This window comes from Nilaparvata lugens, chromosome 1 (genome assembly GCF_014356525.2).
Source record: "Nilaparvata lugens isolate BPH chromosome 1, ASM1435652v1, whole genome shotgun sequence".
Classification (NCBI taxonomy): Eukaryota; Metazoa; Arthropoda; class Insecta; order Hemiptera; family Delphacidae; genus Nilaparvata; species Nilaparvata lugens.
This window is the reverse complement of record NC_052504.1, coordinates 6,903,407-6,930,889: the sequence shown is the minus strand read 5'-3', so window position 1 is coordinate 6,930,889 and position 27,483 is coordinate 6,903,407. Positions and strand designations below refer to the sequence as shown.

Here is a 27,483-nt window from a genome sequence, read left to right as displayed (position 1 = left end):
TTGGAGGAACAGTCAGGTTTCCGGAAAGGTCACTCTTGCATTGATCAGGTGTTCAGTTTGAAGCAGATTATTGAGAAAAATAGAGAATTTAATATTGAGACCCACATGGCATTCGTTGATTTTGAAAAGGCTTTTGACCGTTTAGATAGACCTACACTTTGGTGCATTATGACAAGAAGAGGATATCCCAAGCATTTAATTGACGCGATAAAAAGCTTATATCAAGGAACCAAAATTACTATTGACACAGGATCCCACCTCACCGAAGAAATCGTGACAAACCAAGGTGTAAGGCAAGGTTGTAGCTTATCCCCATCTTTATTAAATATCTACCTTGACAACGTTATACGATGCTGGATGAATGAAGCTCCTCCTGGAATACAATTGGATCTGACAAGATATTTAATGATTTTAATGTTCGCAGATGACCTTGTTATTTTACAGAACTCTGAAGACAACTTGCAGAAGGCAATGTATGTTCTGAATAACATTACAAAGAAGTATAATTGTTATCTCAAAAAGCAAAACCAAAACAATGGCATTCTGCGGCGAATCACCTGTCAGGACCAAAATAATGCTGGATGACGCTTTCCGAAAAAGTGTCCTATTTCAAGTACCTGGGGTGTTGAGATCACATATGGATTTGATAATGATGTGGATCTGAAACTGAATAGATTCTACATATATGTGGTACAATAAAACGCCGGTTGAAAACAGAACAAGGAAGGAGACACAATTAAAATTTTATAAAGTGATGGCGGTACCAACATTATTGTATGGAGCAGAAACTGGGTTAGCAAGAAGAAAACATTAAGCAGAGTTCAAGCTGCAGAGATGCGTTTTCTTCGAAGTGTGAAAGGTTGTACAAAGTTGGACAGATTCCGCAATGATGACATTAGAAATGAGTTGGGAATATCATCATTAGCTGCAACTTGAAATAAAACGATTGAACTGGAAAAACCATGTGGAACGAATGCCAGATACTAGGATACCAAAGGCTGTCATGAAATATAGATCCTACGGGTTAGAAGGGATATTGGCAGACCTCTGAAAAGATGGTAGAGTAAATAGTTATATCCTTTGAAACCGGAACAGGTGTGTACGCCTAATCCTTGAAAGAAGAAGAAGAAGAAGAAGAAGAAGACAATAGTAATCGAAATACCAAAAACGTTGTAGCCTTCATCACGAATATTACTATCCAAAAACGTATTAATTTCTAGAATAGAAATGAGAAATAAAAATCAAAGTACTGTACCCTTTTTTAAATTATTAACTAACGCCGGGTCACTAAACGACGAATGTTCGACATAGAAATGAAAAATAAAAATTTTAATTAATTAAAATTGAAGATTATTGGAATAATTGAATATTTATTAATTTTTCAATTACTTGATAATGGCGTTATGGCCGAAATATGTCGTAAAACCGGGTCCACACTGAACAAATGTTCGACAAACATGTTTAGACAAATTTTATTATGTTTGACAAACAATGTTTTCCCGTGGCCAGTGTGGACGCGTCACCAAACATAATATTTGTAAGCACTGAAGCTTTATATGTTTTACAGCAAACACTGGAAATATTTGGAAAAACAGTAATTTTTTGTTTGACGAACAATGATTGTCCAAACTTTTCGAAATGTTTGACCCTGTGCCCCTCAACAAACATGTTTGCCAAACATGTATGTCGAACAATTGTTCAGTGTGGACCCGGTTCAACGACATGTTTCGGTCATGATGCTATTATCAAGTAATCGAAAAATTAATAAATCTACAATTAATTTAATAATTTCACATTTTAATTAATTAAAATTTTTATTTTTCATCTCTATTCAAGAGTAGCCCTAACGAAAAATTACAAACTTCTAGGCATAAATATTCTCAGACAGAGCTAGAGCTTGAGAGACCTCTCCACCACCCACCCTCCAGATCATTCTCAATTTGTCAATATACAACTGACATGATTGTAGTATATTGTTCAATACCGTTAAATAAGACGAAATCATGAGGAAATGATTGAATTCGATGAAGTTTTCCTTTTCATCTCTGTGGAATGAGTTTCCAATAAAGGACAACTCAAACAAGTCGAGTCAACAACGAAAGCCCAGTGTAGGCAACACGATATGAATAAGTTGAATGGGAATTTCCTGAAACTTTCCTATTTCTCTCTATTTTATTAGTTCAGGACTGTTGTCAATCGATTCGCTTTGTCATATTCATGTCTCCGGCGTTTCAGCTCAAAGGGTGGAAACGGAGTAAGGAGATTTACAGTCGAAGTTGGAGAGAGTTATTGAGAGAGCAGGAGGCACAATAGAACTTTGGAGAGACCGCACCTATTGGTTCCAGCTATTCCAATCCTGGCATTATTCCAATATCCAATTGACATGCTCGTGTCTGAATCAGTGAGTACGGATCTTAATCTAGTTTCCACGTGAATGGGGAGACTGGAAATAATTGGGAATTTCAGTTTTCAATCAGTCTTTCTACGCCTCATCTATTTCAAAACAAAAGTTCTAGATTCCCATGAAGAGAAGTAATATGCTCCTTGATCAGCCTCAAGTAATATGCCCCTGGATAAGAAAAAATACTTCTGATCATAAGCAAATCATTGAGAGCGTACAGACTTTTGCGCAACGAACATGCGAATTTCGCTTTTCAAAGGCTGATTATATCTGTATCTTACTGTTCCTGTACAATTACAGATATAATAAGCATGACAGGTGATGAAAAGTTAAATGCACTGCTTAATCTAAAAATCTGGTGTGGTGCACTCACACAACTTTCCTTGCCGTTATGAAAATTGATCACCTGACGCTAGTGTTCCCGCGCATCTCAAGTCTACTATTCAAATATTTGAGCCAGCTGGTGACAGGACAATAACGCTGGAGACATACGAGGTCTGCGATCTCTTCATAGTGAATCATTTAATAGAATCAACAGTTTCCAACAGTTTGCAATTGAAATAATAACATTTTCTCGAATTTCGTGCTTATTTTCAATTTTAGGTGAAAATGTTACTGAATATTAATTGTAGAGATTTTTATGCTTAATCTTTTCCACTCAAAATTTTTTGTTTAAATTTTATACGAAGCCTGATAATTGAGAATCTAAAATCGAACTTTGCATAGATGGGGCGGAGCTCCTGGAATTTTTACAGATATAAGACTTGTGGCAGTTGATAGAGCTTATCAATGACTATTCCAGGTATAAATTTGATCAAAATCGTTGGAGCCGTTTTGAGAAAATCTCGAAAAAACCCTGTTTTTGACAATTTTCACCATTTTAGCCGCCATCTTGGATTGCATTGGATCGAAATTGTTCGTGTCGGATACTTATAGTGTAAGGACCTTAAGTTCCAAATTTCAAGTCATTCGGTTGTGATGGGAGATGAGATATCGTGTACACAGACGCACATACACTCATACACACACCACACACACACACACACACACACACACACACACACACACACACACCAAACACATACAGACCAATACCCAAAAACCACTTTTTTGCACTCAGGGGACCTTGAAACGTATAGAAATTTACAAATTTGGGTACCTTAATTTTTTTTGGAAAGCAATACTTTCCTTACCCATGGTAATAGGGCAAGGAAAGTCAAAATAACGGATATCGGCATAGCCACCTCTAATACATGGCCCCGGCCTACGATATTGCAACGTCGCAGTGTAGGCCTAGAATCTAATACATGAATGGTGAAAAAGATCAGCAAATCTTTTTCACCAATCATGTATTAGATTCTAGGCCTACACTGCGACGTTGCAATATCGTAGGCCGGGGCCTTGTATTAGAGGTGGCTATGATATCGGTTCGGTTGAACATAAGCCAGTTTAATTCGAATCGTGATAAAGAGCTGATTTCCAAGCTGGGGACTTAGCTAAGTTTTAGACTTTAAACAGCTTGAGTTAGAAAATTGGCTTTCCAAAACGGGGCGTAGTCGTAGTCCTCGTTCAAATTGAATTTTGAAAAACTAGAAAATTGAAAATGGAATGAAATGAAGAGGAAATAGTGTTAAGTTTCAGCTATTTCGAATTATTTAGGAGTGTCTCATTTCGTCAAGGAGAAACATTTCAAATTATAGAAACGAGAAAATAAAGATTATCAAAAAAACTACGACTATGCCCAGTTTCGGAAGCCCTGAGCTCGGGAACCTGCCCTGAATGTTTCGAGAACCAATCATAGATGCTTTCTTTTCGAAAAGTCTTCTCTCATTCGTTCTAGTGGTATTTAATCATGATCAAAATTCTGTTTTTGTGCAACCGGACCAAATTCTTAAAAAGTGAAGGAAATATTTTCTGTGGAAATTATATTTTATGGAAATATTAGAACGTTCATCATGGATGTAGCGATGTTTTCCTTCTTTCGTTCGTTTTTCTATAAAAATCCATCTCATGCATATTTCACAAATGGAATTTCCGTTTTAATATTCGAAAACTCAAGGATATTAGAGATCATGCTTTCTGCACTGAAAGTTATCCCCATTCATGAAGACCACAAAGCAGTTCTTGTGGAATTTATTGCTCTGGAAAGGGGGTTGCGCACATTTTTAACAAAGACCATAGCAACCTCACATGCACACAATAACCTTATTAAATCAGATATTACATTTTTGTTATTGAAGATTGAGATTATTCTGTTCAGAAGTTTTTAATCTATTTCCTGGATCACTTTTTGAAATGTGTATTACTTGATTGCTGGAACTCCTGAATTGGAGAAGTTATTTGGATTCAAGATTCATTTATTGTCAGAACACTTTAACAAAAATGCAAGACATAGTAAACAATTCAATAAAAAATTCTAAAATATGACAATAAACGTTAATAGTCATCACAGTCACATCGTAATATATACAAAACTAAGACAAAGATCAGCAAATTAATATGAGAAACATTTTTAAAACAGGTATATCACAGTTAAGAAAATACAAACACATCACCACAAATCCTCATAACCATATGGACAGCAGTAAATTAGAATATTTTTAACAGTAACCTTAAAACTATTAATATCAAATTCTTTAATATGAGCAGGCAGTTTATTAAATAACCTCTTTCCAATTTCAACAAAACTTTTCAAAGTTAAATGGTAATTGCACTGTGATAATCTAAGTGCTTCTGCTTGTCTTGTGAAATGATTGTGAATGTTACTATTTATGGGTAAGATGGATAGATTTTTTCTGGTATACATCAGACATTCAAACACATACAAAGCATAAACAGTCATAATATTCAGTTTTTTGAACAGAGGTCGACAATGTACTCTACTATCTACTTTACAAATAAGCCTTCTTCATCCGTTCCAGAAAGAAATATCCAGTAATTCAAATGAATAATATAGAATAGAATTATCTGATGAAATAGAAAGAAACAAATAATCGGAAAGTATAGTGGATTTATTTTGATAAAAATCTCAATCATGTAAAAAAAGTGTAGGCCTATATTGAAAATTATTGATTGATTTCGGATTGGAACAATACAACTGGAAAATTCCTCATGCTTTTCCAAAATACACTCATAATCAGTGGAAATAGCTGAATAGTATTAGTTCGATGAACAGTATTAATGATTTTAATGTAAGCTGGTACTGAGTCCCCCAGGCCAGAGAACTCGCTCATGAACTATTGTAGGTAGATTGTTCTGATTTTGAAATCCACGACCTACGATATGATTTAGTGAATGGATAAGACTTCACAAATTACTCTGTATTGGTAATGGATATAAGTAATGGGTCCATTTTTGGAAAACTATACTCAAGAATATCCCTCCCATCAACTCTCTGATGTGTGTGTTTGAAACACTAGAGAGTGTATTTGTAGAAGATAGCAGAGATGATAGAATAACACACCAATGACAGCAAGCCACGCCTACAAGCTCTCCATACTCTCTTCTAATTGGTGGATTGGTCCGATCACTGGTATAGTTCTCAATTCTGCTGATAGGTGGCGCCAATTACTGGGATATTTGTATACATGTAAATGTTTAAGTATAAACAACGATGTTTAAGTATACCTGTACACTTTATAACATTTCCGAGACTAACTCCTGATTGCACGTGGAATACCTCTTTCTCCAGTAAGGGTAAACAAGTCAGAATCAAAATTAAAGACAGACAGCTGGAATCACCTGTTGGCGCATGAAGGAAAAAAGAGAGGATAACTCCCAAAACACAAATGAAAAGTCTACTGAATGATAAGTTACTACATTATTTTTCCATGAGCTTACAATGTTATCATGTTGTATCCTGAAAAAGGACGAAGAAGTGAGGAAATGCCTCTGGCTAACGAACTCGGTCTGTAAACCTAATGGTTCAGAGAATATGTGTTGAGAATTGAGGTTAATTTATGAAACTAATCAAGTAGAATTGATAATAAAATCAATTGCTCTATTACGGAAAGGTAATGAACATCAATATATTTTATTATATATATTTTCAATATATTTAAGTCAGGCCTACAAACAGATCTAAATCAGGATCTGAAGCAATTTACTCAAGTAACTTTGTGTTTTTAATCTGTTGTATTCAAAACTTTGAAAAAAGGATACTATAAAGTTATTTTATAAATAAAAATAAGACGCCCTTAATACATACATCTCAAGAAGTTATTGAAGATTTAGGGATCCAAAGCTAGATCCAACTGGAAAGTATAACTCTGGACAGAAAACGATGAAAAGCTGCCTAACAATCGAATGATTAAGCTGAAGAAGAGGTCTGAATAATTAGGGAATTTTATTTTAATTAATTTATTTTATTTATTTATATTTTTACAAAGAAACACTGATTGGGAGAGAAAAACTAAGGATACTCGTTGTACTATTCCTCTCCCACATTTAGATAACATTTTTAAAGTCCAAAATAGGGTTATAATTATCTCACTTTATTAAAATTTAGTCCATTTTTCACTCAAAAACAACGAAAACTGAGATTTTTGAATTTTGACGGTTGAAAACAGAATAAAAAACAATGATATCACACTCAAATCACCATTAATAATTAATTATATTTATTAATTTAATAATTAATTATTGAACGATATTTCCGCAATATAGAATTGTTCTACCATCAATCTACTTTGGGGTTCTCAACTGAAATCAATTTTGATTTCATTCATATTTTAAAATTGGCTTCTCACTCAATTTCAAGCCTGCGATCCTTCGGAAAATGTCTCATTCAATCCAGAAGCTTTACGATTTCATTCAAATGAGAGCCCAATACAAATCTCAGCTGTAGTCAATGGGAATCCAGTTTTCGCCTAGGAGATCCAAGTTGAACTGTCAGCTTTCCATATAAATAACACGAGTTCATCCCGTTCAATTGATGCTGCCGAGTAGTGAATGGGAATCCATTTTAGTGAAATTCAATGTAATTTGTCAGCATTAGTTGAATGTGGAGTAGTAGATTTTATTCATAAGGTGTATGACAGTTTAAAGTGGAGCCGAGGTTGAATGAGTTGAGGGAGCATATAAATGCCTTCATTTTGAAGTCGACACAACGAAATTGTTGTGGATGATTTCATGTCAAGTTTATTTTGTTTTTGTGAGAGAACAGAATCACCGAGAATTTATGGCCAGCGCAACTGGAACAACAGTCAGCTCGAAATCGTATTTCAAATAGCACTTTTTCCGCTAGAATATACAAAACGTTGAAGACTTTTATGAGACACGATGGTTGTAACAGATGAAATACAACTCGGACGTTATTCCAGAGTCTATTCAATTTCACCCGGAGACAATGTTATAAGTTGGCTTCTAGTTAGCAAGCACTCAACCTTGTGTAGTTCAGTTTATGGCTCACGTGAATATCAACATGTTTCGTGTCGGAAATTGACAAATTGAAAATGATAGAGGTGTGTTTCAAGATGAGAAATAAGAACAAACTTTATTGGAATATATTAATCATGGATTGAATACATGAATACAAAACAATTTAAACATGAATTTGGGTTCCCACTACTGAGAATAAAATATGAACCAGCATTTTTTGGATTACCCTGATTTTCAAAATATTTCGTGTCGGAAATTGACAAATTGAAAACTATAGAGGTGTGTTCCATGATGATGAAAAATGAGAACAATTTTTATTGGAATATATTAATCATGGATTGAATACATGAATACAAAACAATTTAAACATGAATTGGGTTCCTACTACTGAGAATAAAATATGAACCAACATTTTTTGGATTCCCCTGATTTTCAAAATGTTTCGTGTCGGAAATTGACAAATTGAAAATTATAGAGGTGTGTTCCATGATGAAAAAGACTAAGAAATTGTCAAAATACAAGATTTATTGATACTTAGAAAGACCGGTTTCGGTTATTACACCATTGTCAATCTCTGAAAAACTCTATTTAATTATTTATTTATTAGAACAGTCACAAACACGATATTTGGAAAGAGAAACAGGCAAATGCCCAAAACTTCTTCAATTCCTTGATTTTGACACATAAATAGTCCAAAGTGAGGTTAAGTTTAAAATTTCTGTTTTCACCAAAGATTAACACTCAGAGAATACGTATTCGAGATATGACTGATGAATTTTGAATTTCGAAGGGTTGATAAGAGCCGGAAATAACACTGAACAATCCGAAAGTTTCAATAATAATGAATTGAATAATGTAAAAATTGAATAATGTAAAATAAACTTGAAAATTTTGAGCAGAAAAATTAAAACTACTATCACTGCAACTATCAGCTGATTTTTGGTTGATTTAATCTGTGGCTTTTGACAATTTCTCAGTCTTTTTCATTAAATATGAATAATTACCACAATATCAACTTCTCAACTACACAAAAAGTGAAACTTTATTGGAATACATTAATCATGGATTGAATACATGAATACAATTGATACATGAATTTTTGTTCCTGTGACAGAGAATAAGAAATAAACCAAAATGTTGTAGATTCTTCTGAGTAAGCCAGGGAAAAGGGGCCCGGGCCCCCTTTTCCCCCCTATATACGCTCCTGGCTTACTCAGAATTCAATTCATGTATCAATTGTATTCATGTATTCAAACCATGATTAATGTATTCCAATAAAGTTTCACTTTTGTGTAGTTGAGAAGTTGATCGGTCAGTTCGGGCCCCCCGAAATGATGAATATAGAGAATAATAAGTACAGTAATCTGAATTTTTGAAGGTGAAGGTATTTTTGACGGCCTGACGGTAGAGTAAAAAGGGCCCTCTGAATATGAGCAGCAAAACTGATATAAAGTATCATGAGGTGTTAATTAACCTTACAATATCGGGGCACCGAGCTTCGCTCGTTATTTATTTGTTGATAAACGGAAAGTCGGAAAACAATTCTTTTAAATGATTGGTGAAGGACAAACAGGCACAGCCCAAAACTGTTTCTTCCCCGAATTTTGATTATACACTATAAATGGTCCAAAAAGTAGATTATGTTTCATACACTTGAATTCAGGTCCAATTTTCACTCAAAATATTTAAAACAGAAAAGTTCTAATTTAGATTGTTTAAAAACCAAATTGAATAACAAAATAACACTCACTAATCACTTAAAACTGTAAAATAGTAATTAACTTTGAATATAATGATACTCTAATAATTATTATTTAGAGTTTTATCTTTTTTATTTTCTCATTATTATTGTAATTCCTTTTTTTCATTTCTTGTATTCACGACAAATAGCCTAATTTTATTTTATTTGTACTTTATTTTAATTTAAAGTTGTGAAAATTTTGTTTTGATATGGCACCTGCTGAAAAACCCATGGGTTTAGCAGGACCCAACATTGTAAAAAAATTATTTTCCAATAAATTGATTGATTGATTGATTGATTAATTGGTGAGTGATAAACCATGTCATGTCAACAAATCAGATTATCTTGATCAAATTTCTAGATAATATTTCTCGCGAGATACGGTAAGCTGATTGAATGATTACACAGCCGATCTTCCACACAGGCACACGCATCTCCTGTTATCGACAGACGACGAAATTGTAATCTGTTCTTCCAAGAATGAATTATACTTTTAATGTCCTTCAGCGAGTTTTCCCAGGGATGAGACATAGTGCAATCGAATTTTTAAATCATAAACCTACTATGTTCCAAATTTCGTGAAAATTGTTAGAGCCGTTTTCGAGATCTGTTGAACATAAATAACCAGATAAAAAAATAACCAGATATTAAAATATAAACAGACATACAGAAATTGCTCACTTAATATAATAGGATTAACCTTGTCCCTCCCCCAAAATATATTCTATATATGCTACTGGAGTAGGAACATTTCAAGATCCTGACAAATCTTTAAAAAAGTTAGCACCTCTGTCAAGGGTTTCTAAACCCCGTCATTCTGGTGCAAATCCTGACGTATGGTAATCCTAGTTCCTTCTCATGATATCATCCAAGTACCAGAAAATGTGAAATACCTACTATTAATTTTTATGTTGAGACTTTACAGATTGCAATGAGTAATAGGACTATAGTGAGGTTCACGTTATGATGACAGTATTTGATCAACTTTGGTTTTGCTATCCTTGTCTATCTTTCGACAAAGCCGGTGGTACTATCCTTTTCTAGATCCACAACGGTGCCAATTATGTTTTCGACATTGTAGAAATATGATTAATAATGCAGAGAATCGGCATCGCTATTCTTCTATTTTTATTCACTGTCATTATAACGTGGACCTCAGTATAGTATATTTGATGGATCCTGAATATTCATTTGATAGTGGATATTATCATAAAGAAAATATCCATAACTAACAGTGGTGTTGTTTGTGATATTGTGGTACTCTCCATAATGAAATCACAAATTGAAATTGTCAACCACTTTAAATTAATGAAAGTGGTTGACAATTTCAATTTGTGTTTTCATCTCCATACCTTGTATTATACGTCTCTGATATAACTGCTATCATCCTTCAATTACTTATTTATACTATATTATTAACGCAATTATACTGAAGCTAAACTACAGTTTTATCAAATTATTCATTTATCACTAAAACGGCATATCAATCAGGCACTTATTTATACTACAGTTATACAAAGTCATTAGTGGAAACTTTATAGCGCTCAAGTTTCTCCGAACAATCTTCTCTAATAATTATCTTCTCCAAGTGTGTCATCCACCGACCAAAGTAAAGTTGATAACCGAAGTACTTTTATCGTCTTATCTGATCTGTCTCTCAAAGCTAATGCATGTTGAGGCTTTACTCCCATGTCGTAATGATCAGATAATTGCTTTCCTTATCATATTCCAGAGTATTGGAGTAACCTCTTCTTTTTTTATTGAGTTGCTCTTATCTACGAAAGTAATTTAATTCAAACAGTAAATGTAATTAGTACCTCATTTGATTATCTCTCTTCATGATTAGAATAAGTTTGCTGCATATTTTCATGGAGAAAAGATGTCATAAGCTATTTAAAAAAATATTTGGAAAAATATTACGCAATCTTTTTACAATGATAGTACTCACAAAACCCTTCACCCATTCAATAAGGTTGAAGTAGGTTTGATTATCTTTCTTCATGATTGGAATAAGTTTGCTGCATATTTTCATGGAGAGAAGTTGTCATAAGCTATTTAAGATATTTTGGAAAAATATTACGCAATCTTTTTACAATGATAGTACTCACAAAACCCTTTCCCCATTCAATAAGGTTGAAGTAGAATGCATGATTGTTCATCATGTTCCTCAGGTCTTGAAGAATCCCGAGCATCGCGTGATAATATCTGCACTTTTCTACATCATGAGAGCATTAGAAAACCTAGAACATTGAATTGTTCATTTATTACAACAAGAATAGATGAAGTAACCCTTGTCATGTGAAAAAAGCATTGATTTTATTATTTACTGGACACAAGTCCCAAAAATTGCGCTGTTCATGAACACAATTTTTTTTCACAAGAAAACACCGAATGGGAGAGAGAAACTGAGATAACTCCTTGTACTATTTCTCTCCCAAATCTAGATAATATTTAAGAAGTCCGAAATGAGGTTATGATTCCACATTTCTGAAATTTGGTTCTTTTTCACTCAAAAACAACAGAAACTAAGAATTTTGAATGTTTACGGTTGAGAAACTGGATTGGAAACAAAAATATAACACTCAAACAACCACTATTAATTGAAAAATTGTCACGTAATTTTACAAAATTTAGAACCAGAAAATCACAACTAAAGCTGCATTCACACCAAAGTTATTAACAAAATGTTAATAACTTAATCCTTATAGATTCTATTAGATTGAACATAACTTATCATACACATGATCAACATATGTGTTTGTCAAGCTCGGTTCAATCTAATAGAATCTATAAGGATGAAGTTATTAACATTTTGTAAATAGCTTTGGTGTGAACGCAGCTTTATTATTAGCTCTTAAATTGAGTAACAATTTAACAAAAGGTAGCTCTTTAATATTGTTGTGTGGAAACATTACATTGAATGATTGAAATCAAAATAAATATTCCTTTATTTTCTCACACATAAGCAATACTCAACTAGCAGTACTTCATGAAAAGTAGTATCTAGCAAAGTATAAGTATTTGTGATATTAGTATAGTGGTAGATTAGCAAAGTAAAAAGGAACTCAAAAACCATACTCCATAGATAGTACTTCGAAACGCACAACCTACATAAATTCACGTCTATCATTCCCAAACCTCAGATGGCACAAAAGGAAGCCATCCACACTCGATCATCTATCGACATCATTAGGAGATTCCCATCTTTCTTCGACGTCTATGACGATATATTCTTGCCACTGCCACCTCGATCCCGAGACCACTGCCTAACTAGCTAACACACATCAATCATCTTCAACTTATCAATTTCTGAGCTCACATTATTGTGGCAATCATGTCTTAACTAGCATCTCTCTCATCATCGACCTAACTATAGTGAGGTCCATGTTATAATGGATGTGTACGATTGTCAATAGTGCTGCTATCCTTGTCTATCATGCAACAAAGCAGATAGAGCTATCTCTCTCTAGTTTTGCAATGTTGTCAATTTTGCCAGAAATATTCCATTTTTACTTTTGACAGTGACTGTACAGATGTGAACAAACAATCCTCAGCCGTCATGTTTTTTCTATGTTTCACCAAAATACTCCAGTTTACAAGTCGTATACTTAATTGATAAAAGACGATCTGACAACAGAGCAAAACGAGAAAGAGATAGCGCTATCCGCTTTGTTGAATCACAGACAAGGATATAGCAATACCATTGCTAAACAAACACTGTCATTATAACGTGGACCTCACTAAAGTTTTTGACAGGTATATGCTCCAATATCGATTTCCTTGGCCTAATACTCCCAATAAACACTTCTCCCTAATAAAGAAATTTGAACTTATCATGATATGCGAAATACAACGCACCACCAGTTATCCTCAGCACGAATAGAGACAACAGAACTCATTGATCAAAATTTTTTTATCTAATAACGAAAGCGACAAAATCTACTTATTTGAAGCCGAATTAATCTGTTGGCCGCCTGAATGAGATCCCGGCCATGAATTATAGAAATCCCACAAGGAGGCGCTCTCCTTGGAGCTGCGTGGGAGCAAAACAAAGCAAGGCCACGATTTTCCCACTCTGGGGATTGTTAATAGATTTTTCCCGAACTACATTTTCCCAGATGTTATGCGGGTCACAGACTGGAATATAACTCAGACCCTGCCGCTATCACATCCTCTCTCTCTAGTACATGGACCTTTGAGTTGGCTTTCTCTCTCATACATGGACCTATGTGTTCTCACTCCCTCACACTCTCTTTCTCTCATACATGAACCTCTGAGTTTTCTTCCCTCTCATACATGGACCTTTCTGTTATCTCTCTCATACACTACACGGACCTTTGTGTTCTCTCCCCCTCCTCAAAATCTCTCTTTCTCTTATACATGGACCTCTAAGTTTTCTTTCTCTCTCATTCAACATGGACCTTCCTGTTATATTTCTCCCTCACACATAAACCTCTGAGTTTTCTTCCCTCTCATACATGGATCTCCCTGTTATCTCTCTCACACACATGGACCTCTGAGTCGGGTTTATCTTGTTGCAGCCAACAGCTGACACGGCAGCCGCTTAAAATATATCGTCTCACATTGCTAATGGCTGACCATAAAGCATCGTCATCGAAACTCCTCCAGTTGCATCTTCTCAGAGTTCCCCCAACTTGAGCCACTGCTATATCTGTCCTTTGTTGATCAACTGCCGACTGCTATAACTGTCCTTTGTTAACTAACTGCCGATTGCTATATCTGTCCTTTGTTGAATAACAGCAGACAAATAGTGATGTCTCAGAAATGTTTTCAATTCGTTCTTCACTGTTCAATATGGTTTGATTCTTTACCATTTCCGCTCATTGCTGATATCCTTTTCCGAAGACTCTTAACTTCCAGTATTCATCAGAATAGCTTGTCTTGATTGTTACTCACCTTACCTTACTTATTCACTATGGATTAATAATGGTGTAAAAGTATAATTTACACCATTAATAGTGTAGCAAGGGAAACTAGAGATTGAAAATAATGGATCGGGTGGAGGAAAGCGAGTAGTCAAATCCTCGTTTAGCATCATAAGTCGATAAGAAGCAAAAATTGACAAAAGTCCATAGGAAGTTATCGTCCCATCAGTTTCCAAGGATTCAATCATCAACATTTCATGTCAACAAAAATTCTCCGCTTATCGACCGAGCGAAGTGAGGTCTAAGATTAAAGTCAACGGTTTTGCATTTCTTTTAATTTTTCGCATTTACGGCGAAACGCAGCAATAGATTTTCATGAAATTTGACATGTATGTTCCTTTTTGAATTGCGCGTCGACGTATATACAAGGTTTTTGGAAATTTTGAATTTCAAGCATAATATGGAAGGAAAAGGAGCCTCCTTCATACGCCAATATTAGAGTAAAAATCAGATTATAGAATTATTCATCAAAAATCAGTTGTCGAGTGGATTATAAATTGCATGCCATGACGCATGCAATTCAATATCTCAATCTAACTCGGTAAAAAAATCATCTGCTGTGTGGTCTATTAATTGCATGCCTCATTGAATGCAATTTTTATGCACTATTGATTGCATGCAATAACGCATGCAATTAATAACTAAAATAACATTGTATTGTCTCTCGATCTTTCTCTGCTTTGAACTTGGGCTGTCCTGTTGCCAGTATGTCTTGTAGGAGATTTATAATGTTTGAGCTTTCGATGTTTGCATTTTTGATACACCAACCCCAACAGCCATTAGCCGTTTTCACACCGATATCTCGCCGACACGACATACAGACATGATTTACTCAGATGGACAGTATAACAGGAGGCTGTGGTTTATAACTGCGCGAGCTCTACTGTTCACATAACTACTAGTTATTTATCCATTTATCTATTAATTTATACATTGATAGATACAATAGAATTCTCTATATCGCTTATAACTTGCTGGTAATCATGTGTGTAGACCTACTATAGTGAGGACCACGTTATAATGACAGTATTTGTTCAACTTTGGTTTTGCTATCCTTTTCTAGGTCAACAACGATGCCAATTATGTTTTTGACAGCGTAGAAATATAATTAATTAATTCAGAGAATCGGCATCGCTATTCTTCTATCTTCATTCACTGCCATTATAACGTGGGCCTCACTATAGCTCCTATTCCGACACGCATTACTCCTGGTAAACTGTTATAATACCATCCACTTTCCACTGTCGTCAGTATCATTTATTTATAACATCATTGCTTCTCATTCTACCAATGCTGACGGTGTGAGCTGATTGCCACCATGGACACCAACGATACAGGAACCAGGCAGCCCTTATTCTGATACTTCAAGTGCTATGAGCAGAAAAATGAGATCCACCCTGTGGAAGGGATCAGTTCACCCTAAATCTGTCTTTCACGATGTTCTTCCAACATTATATCTTGCCACAGAATATAGGAATTCTGAACCCACTTTTTTTGGAAGAACACGTGTGTGGGAGAGATAGAGTGAATGAGAGAGAGGGAATGAGATAGAGGAAAGGAAGAAGAAGAGGGAGAAAAAGGAGATAGAAAGTGAGAGGAAGAAGAATAAAAATCAAAGGGAAGAGGATAAGAGAGGAGGAAAATATGGGAGAAGAGGAGAACGATGAGGAAAAATGGCAAGGAAGAGAAGAAGTGTGAGAAGCAGGAGGAGAAGAAGAAGAAGAAAGACAGGAGAATAAGAACAGCAAGAGGTAAGATCTAAATAGGAGAAGAGGAAGACGAGGAAGAAGAATTGCAAGAAAAAGAAGACGTGTGTGAAGCATGAGAAGAAGAAGAAGGAGGACAGGAGGAGAAGAACAACAGGAGATCTGATAAGATCTGAGAAATAGATATAAAAAATAACTAAAGAGTGAATGAGAGAGAGGGAGAGAGATAGAGGAAAGGAAGAAGAAGAGGGAGAAAAAGGAGAAGAAAAAAAGGAGACAGAAAGTGAGAGGAAGAAGAATAAAAATCAAAGGGGAGAGGATAAGAGAGGAGGAAAATATGGGAGAACGATGAGGAAGAATGGCAAGGAAGAGAAGAAGTGTGTGAAGCAGGAGGAGAAGAAGAAGAAAGACAGAATAAGAACAGCAAGAGGTAAGATCTAAATAGGAGAAGGGGAAGACGAGGAAGAAGAATTGCAAGAAAAAGAAGACGTGTGTGAAGCATGAGAAGAAGAAGAAGAAGGAGGACAGGAGGAGAAGAACAACAGGAGATCTGATAAGATCTGAGAAATAGATATAAAAAATAAGAAGTTTCAGAAGAAGGAATTTAGTGAGGCTAAGGAGAGGATGAAGTGTAAGGAGAAGAACAAGAGAAAAGGATGAGGCGATGTAAGAGAGGGAGAAGAGAAACAAATATATGAAGAGGAAGGAGCAAATGAAGGAGAGGAGAAGAAGAAGAGGAAGAAGAAGAAGAAGAAGAAGAAGAAGAAGAAGAAGATAAAATGATAATAAGAGATTGAAGAATGATGAAAGAGGAGAAGAGAAAAAACGTATTTTTTGAGAATTGTAAAGAGGGAAGGATGAAAAGAGAAAAAACGGGAGGAAGAACAAGAAAAAGAGAGAGATTAGAAATAATATATGAAGAAAATAAGAGAGACAGAGTGTATAAGTGTGTGAGAGAGAGGGATAGAGAGAGATTGAGTGAGATAGAATGAGAAGGTGAGGGAGGAAGAAAAATAGAATGAGAGTGAGTGACAGTGTGGAAGACATGTAAGAGAGAGACTGATAAAAGTAGAAAGAAAGAGAAAGAGACAGTGGAAGAAAAAGCGAGAGAGAGTGAGTGAGAGAGTGTGAGATGACGTCTTTATCAAGGAAGTGGTCTGAAGATAAGAGAGTAAGAGAAAGTGAGTGATATAGAAAGAGAGAGAAAAATAAGATAAGATAACATTTTTATTGATAATTGTTACAAGGCTGTTGCTTATGGTAACATTTATAAAAATAGACAATATAATAAATTGAATGAAAATTTAGAAATAAATCATTATTTGCAGTTCCGAATCAGTATTAATTAATTACAAATATTGAAGAAAATAATGTTGTACATATTGAGCCATCAATACTATACTAGATCACATTAGCAAACTAAAGTTGTTATTTGAGAGAGTTTGAGAGAGAGAGTATGAGTGGATGCGTGAGTAAGGAGTCAGTGAGTGAATTTGTAAGGAGTGAGTGGGTTGTAAGAAGCCAGTGGGAGAGAGAGAGAAAATGAGTGAGCTTGTGAGAAAATCGCAGTGAGCTAGCAAGTAGTTTTTTTGAAAAACCAGTGAGAAAGAACAATGAAGAAAGAGAGAGAGAAACAGTGTTCAGTTGCAGAGCTTTATGATTTGTTCGTTCAGTCTCCATCATGAAACTGCCAGCCTTTTTCAAGATTTTCTCCGATTTTCTGCATAATTTTGGCACCACAGCCAAAAAATCCAGACAAAATGATGAACTTAGAACTCAATGTGGTTACCATGACAAAGGAAATGATTTGTTTCAGATTCTTTGATTGAATGAGGAATGTGATCCAATTTGTCAGTTTATCTATTCATTATTTTCTCAATCACTTGAAATCCGTAAATTCATGAATCCATAAATTTTGAAACGACTAATGCTGGAACACTCCCTCGAAATTTCATCAAGTAATAGATGGACTTTTACAAATTCGTAACACTCAATCCATAGTGAGGTGACGTCATAATGACAATGGAGAAGGATAGGAGAACAATGTTGCCGATTGCCTCTACCTTGCCACTGCCTTCTAGAGAGGAAGGATGGTACCGGTAAATCTGATGTAATCATCCTCTATCCTCTCGGACCATTCTCTATAGGTCTAGAGGAAAGATTGTGTAAAGACTGTTGACTAAAGAGCTGTTCGGTACACTTTTTTTCATTATTTAATTTGATATTCTTTTTCAATATAATTGTTAAGATCATTATAGGAGTGAGAAAAAGTAGCAACTGAAATTTTTAAGTGGTCTAATAAGCGAGTTATGGGTTTTTGAAGTGCTAATTTTCAAGACTCCGTTTTCTTTCCAGATCATGAACGGTTTCGACTGTATCAACAGAACATTTCTTAAAATTAAAAAAAATTTATCTTCTCAAACTAAAAAAATTTATTCCCCATATCATTCATCAATTAAAAAGTAAAAGTTTTTGTAAATTCCATAACTTGTCTATTTTGGCATAAATCGCGAAAAAACCGCGTATTAGAACAAAACCAATGATATTCTGAATGTCTTAAAAAAAACTCCAATGGAAAATTCGAAACCGTTTATGATGTAGAAGGAAAACGGAGTTAGCACTTTCAACAACCCATAACTCGCTTATTGGATCATTCAAAACTCTCAGTTGTCACGTTTTCTCACTCTTTTAATGATCTTAGCAATCATATTGAAAAAGATTATCCAAAAAACGTTTTTACCAAATTAAAAAACGTTTTACCAAAATTAAAAAACGTTTACCAAACTGCCTTAACGGTTCATTCTCTTTTAAAATGATCAATATTATATTTGTGTCTGACCTTTTTGAAGATGATAAAAAAGATAATTTTGAATAAAATTTAGAATTCAGAAATAGGCCGACACATCTAGAAAATACCTGAGTCTATACCTAATTCATGCAGGTGAACGGGCTAGAGTCAAGAAAACTTCAATTAATCTTGCCATGCCTGATTTACTAGGTTTCTACTATAAACTAACACTACACTTTGAAATAATTAAAAAAAAATACAAACAACTTCAATAAACATTGGCAACTAAAATCGAACAACAGAAACAACAATATCATGTTACTTTGTTGACATTCTTCATCTGATTCGGGGGCGCATTACTATCCCCCGTTTAGATAGCAATACGTCACAAAACCAAACAAGATCAGTCATAAAATAACCAATTAATTTCAACATGAAATTACTCAAGAAAGAAAAAACCCGTTGAACCCAAATTTCGTCGATAGTAACCCATATAACCCATTTCATAATAATTTTGAATCCCCACTTCTGATTGACATCCTCGAATGAACCTTTGTTTCACTACACTGCACTTTCGTTGGTCTGTACGTTGCTTTATCGTCGGGGTTACAGTACCTTGTTTTTGGCGGTGAACTTTTACCGGTTGAATTTGGCTTGACGGCGACGTCCTCTTACGTCCCTAGACCAGTCGTCTGAACGGGTGTCTTGAAGCGGTGTTACATAAAGTTGCGGAACCAAAGGGGTGGTACATGAAGTTGGTTTGGGGACACACATGAACCGCTGTAAATAAATGTATTACAGCATTAATTTCTAACTCTTCCTACAATTCATCAAAAGCTAAATAAAACAGGAGTTTTATTCTGTTATTTAATTTAGATTTTATCTTGACGTTCTGATTTCATTCTCAAAATTTAAGATTGAATTAAAATGAATTTACTTGCCAGAGTGTCATTAATATACAATGCAACATTTATGAAAACACCCGTAATAAATTAATATAATGCTTTTAGAAAATGAATACTTCATTAATTATGATGTTAACTTTTATATAAATTGATATAATACTCTTGGAAAAGGAATAATTCAGATTGAAATGATGCTAACTTATATGATATTTTTCGTTTGGTTTGCGAAATCAAATATAATTTTTCATATAGTAGCTCGGCTAGTATTGTTGGAAACTTGTGCGCTAGCCAACATTTATTTTATTTATTATTTATGAACTATAGGACGCAATCCAAGTGTAAACAACGGGCATTCGCCCAAAACTGCTCAGAACCTTAATTTAAAATGAACAGTCCAGAGTTTATGATTTGATTTACCTACAAATACAAGTCCAAAAACGAGTATCAACTAGAATATGAATTTATCACAAAACAAAACAAGACATTTTATAACACAATAAAAGAAAAAAAATATTGAAAATTTCACTTTAAGGTAAAAATAATGTTTGCCCTATAAGATCATCTTGTAGATAGTTTTTACCTTTAATTAATAAAATTAGTAGACACATAGAAAATAATTTGAATTGTATTAAAATTTGAACATTCATTAATATTAATTTCATGGAAAAGAAAAACTTTCTTCTTCGTCTATTAAGATTTCTATCATAAAAAATTTACTAAATCATTCGAAAGCCTTAATGACATAAGAAAACAGAGTCTGAAAAATATAAATTATAAAATGTCATAAACTCAATATGAACATAATCTTAAAAATTTCATTCCAATTTAAAGGCTATCTTCCTGACTTTCAGCAATACTCTACGATAATATATCTCAGAAACAATAACTCAAAAGTAACGTAACTGAAAACTTTCTATACTTCTTTAGAAAAAAAAATTATAATTATCTTCCATCACTAATAAAATCAAAAGGATTATTCTCAATCAATATTATTAACTTGAAAAATAACAGGCTTTGTTGATAAAATCTTTTGATTGAAGTTTCAATTAATTAATTTCCCTAAATTATATTTTAACCTTATTTTACGTACCTTAGCGGTTATTTGAAGAAACAATTATTCGTACATGATGGAGAAACACAATTAAACTTTTCAGGACATGGCACTACTAGAAAATTTAAACTTTAATAAAAATAAAACTAGCTCCTTAACTAATGATATAAACTTGTAAACCTGCCCAAAAAGGGCGAAACATAATGACTGCATCTTTACTCTCGTAGTGCTCCTAGCAAAGTGTCCTCCGAAACGTAATCCGGTCTCGCAGCTGGGGAATCCCCCCACTACTGTATTTAGAAACAGGTCTCCTATTGGGCGAAGGGAATCAATTTGACCAATCGTCGCGTGGCTTCTAGAGCCTTTGGACCAAATAGTAACTGCAAAATCGGTAGTTTGTTATAATTTCAATGCTTGCTGTTTTCCAGCTTAACGCACTCTATGTCGCGACAGGAAGGCTAAGTTTTAGAGATAATTCCATAATCTACATTCCTCGACGACTCGGAGCCACAATTTTTAAATATCTATCATGGGAAACTCGAAGTCATGGCCGTTCATAATAGAGAGAGAGAAAATAATTTATTTCACTAACTCACTTACAATAATAGCTCTAGTCTATTGCGTATTAAATTTACTATTATAACTTGGGAAAAGGCCTGAATTAAAAAGAGTGCTCGGCACATATTTCATTCGTCAAGAAAATATATTTTTCAAAGATTAATTGAATGTTAAGTTTTCTTGATTCAGATTAAATATTGTATTTAATCTATTGTATTTGTACATCGAGAACGATTTTTCAAGGATGCTGAGCCAAAAAAGGTGAGTGCTATCTGCTTTGTTGAATTATAGACAAAATAGTAGCAACACCAATGCTTATAAAATACTGCTATTATAACGTGGACCTCACTATAGTCAAATTTAGTAGATGATTCTAGTTTCCAGATAAATGATTTATTTTGTATCTGGTACCTGATTACAATAACCATTTCCGAAACTAGCCTAAGACCTGAGCATGAGACATACGCCTGTATCTATCAGGGTTATTTTGGGGATTTGGAAAAATTTCCAAAGATACGTCAAAATCTGCGTTTTTCCAGCGTTTTTTTTTTGCTTTTTCTCAGATTTATCTAAAATAAATGAACAGAAATTGTTCAAATTTAGTACAGAAGCTAAGCTGGGGTGTAATAATGTTGTGTTAGAAGGAATTTGCAATAACGCCAAAGATACGCCCAAAATTAACGGTTTTTTGCGTTTTCTCAGTTCTTTCATCAAGTAATAGACAGAAAATGTTCAAATTTGGTACATTGGTTTAGCTAGGGTCTAAAAATTTTGTGATGAGGTGACGTTAATATTTCATCAAAGGTACGCCCAAAATCAGCGTTTTCCTCAGCTTTTCTGCTTTTACTCAGTACTTTGACTTTCTGATGGAATGGAAAATGCATGCGAGCGAAGCGAGCCCGCTTATCTCATTCTTGGATAATTCAGTCAGGTGTTTGAAATGAAGTGGATTTTTTACAAAATAAAGAGATGTTCTACAAATAAATGATAATTATTTTGTAAATATTCTACAAAATAAAGTTCTACAAACTTTATCAAGTCCCAAAGTTGAAGATAATGCAAGATAATAATAATTCATGGTCTACTCAGACAAGGTCAAATCTACATCATAATGAAAGTGGAATTTAGTGTGATCAATTGAGTGTCATCTTTATACCAGCTGTCATGAAAATTCGGATTCCAAATGAGATGAGGTGGAAGTCTCCTATTCCATGCTCTATTTCAACAACAACTGCAAATAAAACATCAATTCATTAGACTCAATTTGTGATGTTCAATAATATCAATATTGTTGGTGGTCTATGGGTTGAGACCTATTCAATCCCATTTGAACAATGGCGTATTGAAGTGCATGTGCTACCACCCGCCTATCTCAATGAGATGACTACATCGAGTGAATAAAGCCACCTTCTCAATGTCCCATTTAATCAAATATCGCTGTCTATTCATCGTCTGAGCTCTCTATGCTCCTAGAGGTCGTCGCTCTGCCCCCCGCTGATGGACCTCTCTATGGGGCTCCTCATCGTTGCTCATTCTTTCCAACATTTCCAAGCCTTTTCCATCCTAAAACAATTTGGCTGCATCCAATTTCCGTCAGTCACTCTCTCTCCTTCACACATTCTCTCAGTAATTTACTTACCTCTCTATCCTATCCGGCTGACTTTCTGTCGCCACTATATCATATAAGTTAGCTCTGGAAGTCCAATGGACGCTAGTGAAACTAGTTATGTGTCCAACTATCTCTAGGGCCATCTCCTACAATAATTTAGTGACAGTAAATGTTTGTGTTTGTCAACACAAGAGCCCCAGGACACTCGAATAATTTGAAACTGCGATGAGGGGTCATCTGTTATTTTCACGTAGCTTGTGAGACTCATACTTTACAAAGAAATTCTTTGAGATAAAACTCAGAACAGCTATTATGTTTAAATTGCCAGCCATATTCTTCATTGCATTTTGTCCCATCATCTCTCAATGAGAAACTATCCATACAACACTGTTTTTAATCCTATTTTGACTCTTGATCGTGAGGTTTTATCATCCAGTATTAGTACAAAGAAATATATTGAGATACGCTTGATCTCAGAGAACAGCTACTATATTGCCAGCCATATTTTTCATTGCATTTCGTCCCATCTCTTAATAAGAAGCTATCCATACAACACTGTTTTCAATTCAATTTGCACTTTTATTATCATAAGGTTTTATCATCCAGTATTGAAACAAAGAAATACATTGATATAAGATTGATCTCAGAGAACAGCTGCTCTATTATCAGCCACATTTTTCATTGCATTTTGTCCCATCATCTCTCAATGAGAAACTATTCATATACCAAACTGTTCTTAATCCAATTTTGACTTTTGATCGTGAGGTTTTATCGTTCATTATTAGTACAAAGAAATACATTAAAATACGATTGATCTCAGAGAATAGCCACTATATACCAGCCATATTCTGCATTGCATTTCGTCCCATCATCTCTCAATGAGAACTATTCATACCAAACTGTTCTTAATCCAATTTTGACTTTTGATCGTGAGGTTTTATCGTTCATTATTAATTATTAGTACAAAGAAATACATTAAAATACGATTGATCTCAGAGAATAGCCACTATATACCAGCCATATTCTGCATTGCATTTTGTCCCATCATCTCTCAATGAGAAACTATTCATACCAAACTGTTTTTAATCCAATTTGCACTTTTATTATCATAAGGTTCTATCATCCAGTTTTGAAACAAAGTAATACATTGATATAAGATTGATCTCAGAGAACAGCTGCTCTATTATCAGCCATATTCTTCATTGCATTTTGTCCCATCATCTCTCAATGAGAAACTATTCATATACCAAACTGTTTTTAATCCAATTTGCACTTTTATTATCATAAGGTTTTATCATCCAGTTTTGAAACAAAGTAATACATTGAAATAAGATAAATAATATCAGAGGACACCTACTCTATTATAAGACCTGTTGCTTTCCGCCTTATCATCTTTTGATGAGAGATTATTAATGCAACGCTATTATCAAACAAATTTCTTCATTAAAAATGTTTATATTATTATGTAATTTGATGTATGATTGTCATTTTTTATGTATATTGTCATTCCTATCTTAATTCATTATGAGTTTGTATTGAATTTCTAATATTGATTTTTTGTAATGTTGAGATATCTTCATTTAATAAAGGGAGGATGTTGCCCTTCTTATCTCAACCAAATATTCTTTGTAAAGTCTCAACCAAATCGGATTCACTGATGGAGATAATCCATTATCAGGTTTTAATCTTCCATGAGTTTGTCACAGGACTCAAAGGAGTCATCAGATTATCATGTTTCGCATGCAGTGGATATTTCTGGAAGTGAATGTTTCTGGAATAGCAATCATCACATTACTCTTCCACATATACAGATATACAGATACCGGTACATACATAGATACTCTTATCTACAACCTGTTCCAAATTACTTATACTCACCGCCCACCAGGTGAATTTTCTCATTCCTCCATCATCCACTCTATGAGTAGTTAGCTAGATCATTCTAATATCCACCGTAACTTTACTCAGTTGACCAGAGTCAGCAGAGGAGATCTGTATCAACGTCAACACCTTTGCACTAACGGATATCATAACTTGCATTGGACTGCACTCTCGACGTTTTCAAGTGTGCTCTGAGTTCTTTAGACGTGAGACCTGCTTGCTACAATTTAAAGTAAATACAAAGTGCAGAAGTGAACCTGTGCCAAAGTTTCCAGTTTATGATAGTATAATGCGAGCGATCACATCGATCTATAAATTCGATGCAAACTTTAACATAAATTTACTCAAACTGTTTGTCGATGTGTGCATTTACTACAAATAAATGCCATTAACCGGTTTACACACCGGACATAAAATATCGACTATCTGAGACATCGACTACATGATTCGATCGGATAAGTAGTTTGCACTTGGACTTTTACGACTTCCTACTTGTTGCACTCGAAACGGCAAATCTGCTTCTCTGATTCCTTACTTCTGCAATTTATTCCACAGTGCAAAACTCATAAATCATCCTTTTTGGCATGAATAAAGACTCACCCATTTAACCATCTACCCACTCTACATCTTGTGAGTTTCTTATGAATGGTCAAGTCTACACCTTTTCCAATTTTATTTGAGAAAGTATCAAGTTAATTTGAGAAAGTATCAATTGTATTTGAGAATAGTCACTTGTAATTGAGAGAATGTCAGATGTAAATGAGAATAGTCAATTGTATTTGGGAAGTCATCACATGTAATTGAGAATAGTGAATTGTATTTGAGAAATCGTCAAATGTGAATGAGAAGATATCAATTGAAAATGAGAACATTTTCCAATTGACATGTCGGACTCTTCTGTAGCCTACAGTACAGGTTTGATTTGAGCAGGAAAGGATACTGTACTACTTAAACAGTAGCCTATTCCAATTACTACCATAGGCTTTGCATGGGGGCAAATTAATATTATTTTCAATGGTAAAATTATTTCCCCTGTACTGTATACAAATGATTAATGAGTATTATTTCTATGTGTGTATTGGCAACGCGACTTTTGTCTCCAAACAGTTTGTGAAACGTTGATGTTGTGGAACTTTTCCATAATTGAATAGACTTTATTAAAGTGGATTTTTGACAACGTTCTAAGTCTATTCAAGTTTGTGAAACATTGCACTTGATGAAGATCAAATTCTCTATGCTTACGATGCAATTGAACTTCATCATCAATCAATTGAATCTCTTGATCAAGCAATTCGGCACTTCTTCAATGAATTTCCGTGCTTAGAAATAATGTTTATCCAAAAACTAAACGTTTTATTGCAATATTAAATATATTATCATATTATATTATATGAGTACAGTTATGAAAAATATATAAGTACTGGAGGTACAGGTTTTTTTAAAATCCTTTCCCAATTACAATTGACAACTTCTCATCGTGAAGTTCTCAAATTGAAATGATACTTTCTCAAATAAAATTTACTATTCTTAATTACAAGTGATGACTTCTCAAATACAATTGACTATTCTCATTTACATTTGACGTTTTCTCAAATACAAATGACTATTCTCAATTACAATTGACACTTTCTCAAATACAGTTGGAAAAGGTGTAGTAGTCTAGACAAGTTCAGCCTCCTATTGAGATATAGGCGTGTACTAATACATAGTTTTCACTGAAAGGCCAGGGTGGAATATCTTATTCATTTATTGTAAATGATTAATTTGTTTGAGATAAGATGTTTGTAAATTGTTCCACTTCACTTACTAACCCTTCTCCTGAGCTATTTCTATTGCATTAGGATTGCATCACTGTTGGTTTGAGAACCAATATCTTCTTTTCCCAAGCTTTGCACTATCACATAGTTTCCAGTTTCCGCCTATCATCACAGTTTCTCACAGGTTTCATGACACAACAAACAATTTCCTCTCAGCAACTCGTAGGAACTTTGCATCTTTCCTTGCCATGTTCCGTACTTCAGATTCCGATCCGTACGAACGTAACAAGCTTTTGTAGATAGAAAATTCGGTTTTCCTGTAGATTATTTTCCCTTGTTATAACAGTCTTTTGAATAATAAAATGGAATGTTTATAGTATTGATGTGGGGTGTTTCGGTGATTAAACTGTACTGGACAGTCGGGCCAAAACTTGTATTGGATAAGACATCGGTTTCCTTTTGTATAAATCATGGGTAGCCCTGTATCAATTCATCCTAAAATAATTAATTTAATATGAGAAGGGATAATATAATGACTTAAAAGCATTTTGGCTAACTGTGAAATATGTAATGGAAATATGTAATGGGCAACGTTTCAAGTATATTACAGAGTTGGAACATGACAAACCATAAAACCTTATAATAATAATAAAGAAACACCATACCAAAAATCCAGAATTATTGTTAATTCATGAAAAATCCTAAATGTGCTCGGGAGGTTAGGTTGAAGGACATTTTACAAATTGCGAATTACAGAAAAA

General features: G+C 34.3%; 1 protein-coding gene across 3 annotated transcripts in view; it reads left to right on the top strand.

The window, feature by feature from the left end:
• The window catches only part of LOC111057684 (growth hormone secretagogue receptor type 1-like), a 298,361-nt gene that overhangs the window by 132,199 nt on the left and 138,679 nt on the right, over positions 1–27,483 (top strand). The window lies entirely within an intron of this gene.